Genomic DNA, 9,151 nt, shown 5'->3' with positions numbered 1-9,151 from the left:
TTGTTGGCAAGAAGGAAGACAGGCTATAGCTGGCAATGTCATCTGCCCAGGGCTGTCCCTATGGAGGCTTTGGAGGACACAAATACTCATTAAAATTAATCATATATTATCGTCATATAATCATATTATAATTAAAATCAAACTTTTCATGAATAATAATTGCTTATTTATTGAGCCATTCCTAATCATCAATACTGAGCAGAATGTTAATAAAAAAGTAGCCCCCTAGTGAAAGGGCGCATACCCGGCAAATCCTCCACAGAGTGAGTGACAGCTTAGGAAGAGTGGGTTAAGCTGTGACATTGTTGCAGGCACATGTGGCATATGACCTTCCTTAAACCTCCCTTTTCCTTCCCTCTATGTGGGTTATTTTCGCTTTAGTCCTTGGCTCTGTCCCTTGCCCTTCTGGCTTTGAAGGGAGGACATGTGCGGCCCAACTCTCAGAGAGGAAAGGCATGTGCTTCTTTGCTCTTGAAATGTTTATTTTTCTCCACACCATATGTTTTGCCTCCTTTTCTAATGTTCTACTGAAATTTAAGAACTCTGTTTATACTGATGGCTTTCATTAAAGTGGGTCTAGGCTGGTCTCTGCTTCTATCTAGATTTTGGAGGACCATTGCTATGTGTAATTTTTCTTCGGCCATTCCTGATGTGTCATTGGTACTTGTTAAAGAATTCGGGTGTAAGTGACATGAGATCTGGTATAGGCTCACACCAAACATCTGTCACTTAAGAAAGATAATCTAAAAAGACAAAAGCCCTTGCATTCTATAAGATTCTTTAGAGGCTAAATACCTTAGGAATGTAGGTAATCAAAAAGCAAACAAGCCTGGCCCCATTATCTCACTCTCTTCCAGCAATGAAAGCCCTCCTCGAGTTAATAAACACGTAAGCTCGGAAGCTTGTCCTGGGCTCAGAGAAGGTACTTTGAGAATGCTACTGAATAATATTGGGCCTTGGAAATCTGTAACTAAAAATGTCATCCATGGTGTGGATAGTTCACAGATGATAGATTCATCCTTAAAATTAGTTACAATTAAATGTGGGTCTTTTCAGATACATGCTTTCTTTTTATTAGAAAACGAGTTTGGGAGCTGGGGAGATTGCTCAGCAGTTAAAGCCACTTGCTAGTATAGCCTGTAAGCCTGGGTTTGATTTGCCTACTGCCTATGTAAAGCCAGATGCACAAAGTGGTGCACATGTGTTTGTTTGCAACGGCAAGAGGTCCTGCTATACCATGCTCTCTCTCTCTCTCTCTCTTTCTCTCCTCTTAAATAAATATTATTTAAATAAAACTGAAGCTGGATGTAGTGGCACACACCTTTAATCCCAGCACTGAAAGGCAGAGGTAGGAGGATTGGAGGATTGCCATGAGTTTGAGGCTACCCTGAGACTATACAGTGAGTTCCAGGTCAGCATGGGCTAAGATCAAGACCCTACCTCAAAAAACAAAAAAGAAGTCCAGGTGAGGTGGCACACAGCTTTAATCCCAGCGCTCAAAAGGCAGAGGTAGGGGCTGGAGAGATGGCTTAGCGGTTAAGCGCTTGCCTGTGAAGCCTAAGGACCCCGGTTCGAGGCTCGGTTCCCCAGGTCCCATGTTAGCCAGATGCACAAGGGGGCGCACGCATCTGGAGTTCGTTTGCAGAGGCTGGAAGCCCTGGCGCGCCCATTCTCTCTCTCCTCCTCTATCTGTCTTTCTCTCTGTGTCTGTCGCTCTCAAATAAATAAATAAAAAATTTTAAAAAAAAAAGGCAGAGGTAGGAGGATTGCTGCAAGTTTGAGGCCACACTGAGGCTACATAGTTAATTCCAGGGCAGCCTGGGATAGAGTGAGACTCTATCTCAAAAACCAAAAACAAAGAGACAGCGAGAGAGAGAGAGAGAGAGAGAGAGAGAGAAAGGGAGGGAAAAGAAAATGGAAATGATGTAGGCTTGATTTGAGCACTTTTTATTTCATCCGCAATTGTCAGGAAACATAAAATCTAAACCTCCCACTGAACGATTAGGATGAGTATACCTTAGACCATCACTGTGCACAGCTGAAATAGTCACCATTAAAAGTATCCTCCGCCCCAGTGCTGGGCAAATTTCGCCCCCGTTACCCCTGGAGAAGCTCTCGTCCCATTTTGTCTCAGGTCAGGCTTGGAGAATGCCTGGAGAATGAGGGAAAGAACCTCCGCAGCCCAGCATGGAATAGCGTATAGTATAGAATATAGTGCAGTACAGTGCCCTAGACTGGCTGGGGGGGGTTGGGGGGGGTGGCTGAGTCAGGAGACACGCCCACTGCTGCAATGATGTAAGTGTCCCTGTTTTTACCATGGTGAAGGTACTTTTGGATTTCATACATGTTTCCTTGTTGAAAAATAAAGCTGATGATCTTCTGTCTCATCATGCTTCCAGGGGGATTCCATGGGAGGATACAGACAAGCCTCGTGTGTGTGTGTATGTGTGTGTGTCTATGGGCACCCCTGGATCTCTTGCTGCTGCAAACAAGCATGGGTGGCTAGGAAATTCAGCCCAGGTAAGCAGAGTTTGTAAACAAGTTCCTTTGACCCCTGAGCCATTTCTCCAGCCAAGTTTTAAAAAATGTAATTTTATTTATTTATTTATTTATGTGTCTCTCTCTCTCTCTCTCTCTCTCTCTCTCTCTCTCTCTCTCTCTCTCTCTCTCTCTGTGTGTGTGTGTGTGTGTGTGTATGTGATGCCAAGGTCTCCTGCCACTGAAAACAAATGCCATATGCTTACACCACTTTTTGTGTCTGGCTTTATGTGGCTGCTGGGGCATTTAACCCAAGTTGGGAGGCTTTGCACATAAGCACCTTTAACCATGGAACCATCTTCCCTGCCTGACGTATTGCAAATGCTTGGCAGCTGTTACTCCACAAGTATCAGAGGATATAAAGGATATAGTGTAACCCTTCTGAAACTCACAGAGGAATTTGGTTGTCATTATGCTCGTATTGAAAAGACGAGGTGGAGCTGGCGAGATGGCTTAGTGCTTAAGGTGTTTGCCTGTGAAGCCTAAGGACTCATGTTCGACTTTCCAGGTCCCACGTAAGCCAGTTGTACAGTGACAAAAGCATGCAAATATGCACATGTGTACAAAGGGGCACATGCCTCTGAGGTTTGATTGCAGTGGATGGAGGCCCCGGTGCACCAATTCTCTCTCTCTCTTTCACTCTTGCATTAAAAAAGTAGTCTGTTGGGTTTACCTCACCAAAAAAAAAAAGGAGAGGAGAGGGGAGGAGAGGAGAGGAGAGGAGAGGAGAGGAGAGGAGAGGAGAGGAGAGGAGAGGAGAGGAGGGAAGAGAGGAGAGGAGAGGAGAGGGGAGGAGAGGGGAGGGGAGGGGAGGGGAGGGGAGGGAAAGGGAGGGGAAGGGAGGGGAAGGGAGGGGAAGGGAGGGGAAGGGAGGGGAAGGGAGGGGAAGGGAGGGGAAGGGAGGGGAAGGGAGGGGAAGGGAGGGGAAGGGAGGGGAAGGGAGGGGAAGGGAGGGGAAGGGAGGGGAAGGGAGGGGAAGGGAGGGGAAGGGAGGGGAAGGGAGGGGAAGGGAAGGGAAGGGAAGAGAAGGGAAGGGAAGGGAAGGGAAGGGAAGGGAAGGGAAGGGAAGGGAAGGGAAGGGAAGGGAAGGGAAGGGAAGGGAAGGGAAGGGAAGAGAAGAGAAGAGAAGAGAAGAGAAGAGAAGAGAAGAGAAGAGAAGAGAAGAGAAGAGAAGAGAAGAGAAGAGAAGAGAAGAGAAGAGAAGAGAAGAGAAGAGAAGAGAATTAAAAAGGCAGGGTGCTGAGGGAGGAGAGAAGGTCAGCAATGCCATTCTCTTGGGAGTTAGCTCACTCTTGCAAAATGGGTTGCGATAAAGCAAGTGCACCCCTGTGCTTTGTCTTCTCCGCAGGATCCTGCTTGACCTTCCACTTTCTGCCATGAGGAGAAGTAGGAAGAGGCTCTGATAAATGCCATGCCCCTGGGGTTCCCAACTGCCAGATTTATGAGCCCAAATAAATGTCCTCCCTTTATACATTACCCCATCTCCACTGGTCTTCCAGAGCACTTTAAAATGGATTAAGACATTAACTAATATGTTCTTTTTTGGCTGGTTGGTTCACTTTGATTTTGTTTTTTTTTCGGGGGGGGGGGATGTTGTTATGTAGCCCAGGGCTGGCCTCAAATGTGGGTGCTGGGACTAGAGGAATGCACTAAAATGTGGTGCTTTGCAGCCATGCTCTCTTGAGCAAGTCAGCTAACTTCTCCCCACCTCTGCTGTTTCACCTGTACCATGGGAATAACATTTTCTGTGGACACAGGGAAGTAGGCAGCTGGCACACTAAAGGCTCAGCAAAACCCATGGTGCTCATGGTTTTGCTAACCCCCTGCTGTACTCACCGTGACCATTCTTTCCTCCTCTCTCCTTTCTCCTTCCTCAAATTTGCTACTCCAGCTCGCACCTGCCATGGCTCAGTTCTGAACTACCCCCACCCCCCCCCGCCCCCCATCACAGAAGGTTTCCACCATCTGCCAGAGTTCAAGACCTCACTGCTCACTCGCCCTTTGTAAGCAACAGAAACTCCAGGAGCCTGGGAGAAGACGGAAGTCTCCAAAGAATGTCTGGAAGACCATCTGTCTTGAATTCCCAACTGTTGTCCTAACATGGCCATCTGACTATCTGGGAACATCTAAACCCCAGCGGTCAAGCGGTGTTCCTTACTTCCTCTGCCCCTAGCTCAGCTTGCTAGCTAATAGTTTTCAGTCTTAGACAGGAAAATTTAAACCTCCAGTTTCCTTTATCATCTGTATCCAATTAGAGGCTGCTGAAAATTTCTTCTTTTGAGATATCCTCATTCTCCCTTCTCCATACCCACTGCCACTGTTCTCTTAAGTCGTCCAGCCCCTGTGACCCCTCCATCTTTGATTTTGCTTGATTATTCTCTCTGCATTCACTGATGGCAAATAGATATTTTCTTCCTGATTTTTTAGAGAGAGCATAGGAGAGAGAAAGAGAAAGAATTGGCATGGTAGGGCCTCAGCCATTGCAATTGAACTCCAGAAGCTTGTGCCACCTAATGGGCATATGTGACCTTACACTTGCCTCACCTTTGTGTGTCTGGCTTACATGGGATCTGGAGAGAGAGAGCAAACATGGATTCTTAGTCTTCATAGGCAAGCACCTTAACCACTAAGCCACCTCTCTTATTTCTTTTTCCTTATTTCTTTTTCTTTCATCTTGGGTCTCTGCTTAAGAATTTATGGTGGGGCTGGAGAGATGGCGTAGCAGTTAAACGCTTGCCTGTGAAGCCTAAGGACCCCGGTTCGAGGCTCGGTTCCCCAGGTCCCACGTTAACCAGATGCACAAGGGGGCGCACGCATCTGGAGTTCGTTTGCAGAGGCTGGAAGCCCTGGCGCGCCCATTCTCTCTCTCTCCCTCTATCTGCCTTTCTCTCTGTGTCTGTCACTCTCAAATAAATAAATAAAAATTTAAAAAAAAAAAAGAATTTATGGTGACTTCACACTGCCTCTGGTCAAAGCCACAATTTTCCACCCAGGTTTCTTCTCATGGTAGGAGGCAGCTTCACTGTAGGATGTAAGCTTAGCTCCTACTTCTCATTGCTTGGTCCATTCAGAAGGGTGTTCTCTTAGTCCAGTATCTGCACAAAGCAATATTAAATTGCTGAAACTTCATCAGAAAATTACAAATTCATGGTGTTGCATTCTTGTCCACATTGCTGGTAGAAATCAACCAAGCAAGAGCAGCTTGTGGGAAAAAGAGGTTTTTTTGGCCCACAGGCTCAAAGGGAAGCTCCACGATGGCAAGGGAAAACGATGGCATGAGCAAAGGGTGGACATCAACCCCGGGCCAACATAAGGTGGACAGCAGCAACAGGAGAGTGTGCTAAACACTGACATGGGGAAACTGGCCCTAATACCCATAAGCCCACCCCCCAACAATACACTCCTTCCAGGAGACGTTATTTCCCAAATCTCCATCAGCTGGGAACCTAGCATTCAGAAGTTTATGGGGGACAGTTGAATCAAACCACCACATTCCATCCCTGGGCCCCATAAACTGATAAACATACATGATTTTAAATGTCATACATTCAGTCCAACTTTAAAAGTCCCCATAGTTTTTATCAATCCCAATGGTGTTCATACATACCTATAATCCAAGATCTTTTAACTGAGCCATAGTACCAAAAAACATCCCCCAGAATAAACATTCACTGCAAAAGATGGCATTTGGCATAACAAAGAAATATTCAGCCAATACAAGATTTAAAACAGAGCAAACACCAAACTCTGTAGCTCCAAGTCCAATAACTCTAGCCAGTGATAAGTCCAATAATTCTAACCAGCAACAAGTCTCTGGTATTCCTATTCTGGCCCTCCAGCTAGGCTACTTACAGTCCTGGAAATCTTCATCTAGGGCCTGCAGCTTTCCTTACCATCCATCTTGTGGTCCCAGCATCTTCACTGGGTCTCCACTGCAATCTATGGTTCATTCTCATGGCCCTGTGGGGTCTCCATGCAGGCAACCAGCAAACCTGCTTCACACTGCCCATGGCCATTTCCAAAACACAAGACCATGTTGCAAACTCAATGACCCTTTTTCCAGTATTTCTTTTATTCCACAATAACAGGTAGGGGGCCAATTTGATAATCCAGAGGGGAATAAAGCAGACTTTGAAGAACAGGACACTCCTTGAGCACTAAGACCCCTTCAAAGGAGTCTAAATTCTTCCTGTGTCCCCAGTGCAGGTCAGCTGGCCCAATCTCAATGGTTAATCTCTCAAACAATTTGCAGGTGAACAGGCAGCAGTATAGGCCCAAACATTTCATTTTTTCTATGCCATATCCCTCTGCTCATACCAGTTCATTTCTATACAAAGCAACCCTTAACAACTTCTCAGGACCCAAGAATAACAGGAAGCCTCACACAAACTGCTAGCCCAGTCCAAGCAAAACTTTCTCAGCCTCACAAGCCAAACCTCACAGGACATAGTTCTTACTGCATTCAGGTCTTTCAACTCTGACCAGAATAGTCCATCAAGCTGTACTTATAGCACTGCAAGGTGTCTCTGAGGCAAAGGTTTCAAATCTTCCCACATTCTTCTTGAAAATCAGCTCCAAAAGGCCAAAGCCACACAATCAGGTGTCTAGCAGCAACCCCACTTCTGGTACCACTTTACAGTTGTAGTCAGGTTTGCATTGCTGGTGGAAATCACCCAACCAAGAGCAGCTTGTGAGAAAAAGAGGTTTATTTTTGCTTAAAGGTTCAAGGGGAATCTCTACAATGGCAGGGAAAATGATGCCATGAGCAGAGGGTGGACATCACCCCCTGGCCAAATAAGGTGGACAATAGGAAAGGAGAGTGTGCCAAACACTGGCATGGGGAAACTGGCTATAACACCCATAAGTCTGCCCCCAACAATACACTTCCTCTGGAAGGTATTAATTCCCAAATCTCCATCAGCTGGGAACACAGCATCCCAAACAACTAAGTTTATGGGGGACACCTGAATCAAACCACCACACATAGTGACAAAGAAGATTATGAGGTTGGAGGAAAGAGAGAAATGGAAAACAATTATCTGCACTGGCATGGAGAGGAGCCAGGCTGGGACATGACCACCTGCATGCCAGACTCCTCCAGCTGGGCTCCCAGCAGGACTGTAGGCCTGTGTAATAGAAAGGAACAGTGAGGACTTATCTATCACTCCATTTTCTCTTTCTCATTGATAAAATTTCATCCAGTTGCTCTGTACTTATAAATCTGATCATCCCAATCAGCTCCAGTCAATTCTACTTGGGGGAGGTGGTCTGATCTGACACAGTGAGGGCGTGGTGTTTTATCCAAGCCTAGGGTTTTAAGAAGGGGAGAAAACTCCCCGACTCTCAAGGAGACGCTAGATGGAAGATCCAACTAGTGTGGGTTTAGTTGGTTCATCCCAGAGAAGATCCCACAAATCTGCATACCAGACAGTTTTGACTAGGGATCTACTTCATGTAAACAACTCTAAGCATGTCTCTGTGTCCTTGCTGGAGCTATGTCTCACACCATTGATATTTTGTTCTTCCTTTCCAAATTATACTCATTCCTCAGTATCCACAGGGGATTGGTTCTAGGACCCTCTTCGTCACTTGCAGATACTAACATGGAAGATATTCAAGTCCCTCACATAAAACGGTCTGGTATTTACATATAACCTGCATGTATACTCCCATATGTTTTAAATCCTTTATAAATTTGTCATACTTAATACAGTGTAAAAGCCTTTTACATAGTTATGCTATTTTTATTTTTATTTCATTATTTTATTTTTAAATATTTATTTATTTGACATGGGGAGAGAGAGGGAGAGAGAGAAAGAGAGAGAATGAGTGTGCCAGGGCCTCTGGCCACTGCAAATGAATTCCAGACACATGGACCCCCTTGTGCATCTGGCTAACGTGGGTCCTGGGGAATTGAACCTGTGTCCTTTGGCTTTGTAGGCAAACACCTTAACCACTAAGCCATCCCTCTAGCCCAGTTATTCTATTTTTAGAGAATCCTATCTCAAAAAAAAAAAAAAAAAGAAAGAAAGGAAGAAAGAAAATCTTGTGGCTGGGCATGGTGATACATGCCTTTAATCCCAGCACTTAGGAGGCAGAGGTAAGAGGGTGGATTGCTGTGAGTTCGAGGTCACCCTGAGACTACATAGTGAGTTCTAGATTAGCTTGGGCTAGAGTGAGACCTCACATTAAAACATCGAAAAAACAATTGGTCCATGTTCAGTACAGACAGATTCATCTGCATCTTAACTACATAGGACATGTCAGCAACATAGTGATATTTCCATCATGGTTGTTTGAATCTGCTGCACTGACATCCTCTGATTAAGTGGTCTGACTGTAATGTATCCTACAGGGCTGTTAGTGTTTCACACCTTCAAGAAGCTCTTCCTGGCTACCACCGAAGTAGACAGGTGCTATTTTGGTTTTGTCCTGAATCACCCTCCTCATTTGAGAGCACTGATCTCCCTCTGGAGAGAAAGTCCCTAACAGCGTGCCTCCTCTCTCTCTCTTCTTGCTCCTCTTTCATGAAGGAAAGGGTTAACACTCTTCCTAACACCACTGTGGACTCACCCTGGAAGCTCAGCCAATTAGTTCCTGGTTTCCCAGGCCT

This window comes from Jaculus jaculus, chromosome 2 (genome assembly GCF_020740685.1).
Source record: "Jaculus jaculus isolate mJacJac1 chromosome 2, mJacJac1.mat.Y.cur, whole genome shotgun sequence".
Taxonomy (NCBI): domain Eukaryota; kingdom Metazoa; phylum Chordata; class Mammalia; order Rodentia; family Dipodidae; genus Jaculus; species Jaculus jaculus.
The sequence above is the reverse complement of the archived record's forward strand: the minus strand, read 5'-3'. Positions refer to the sequence as shown.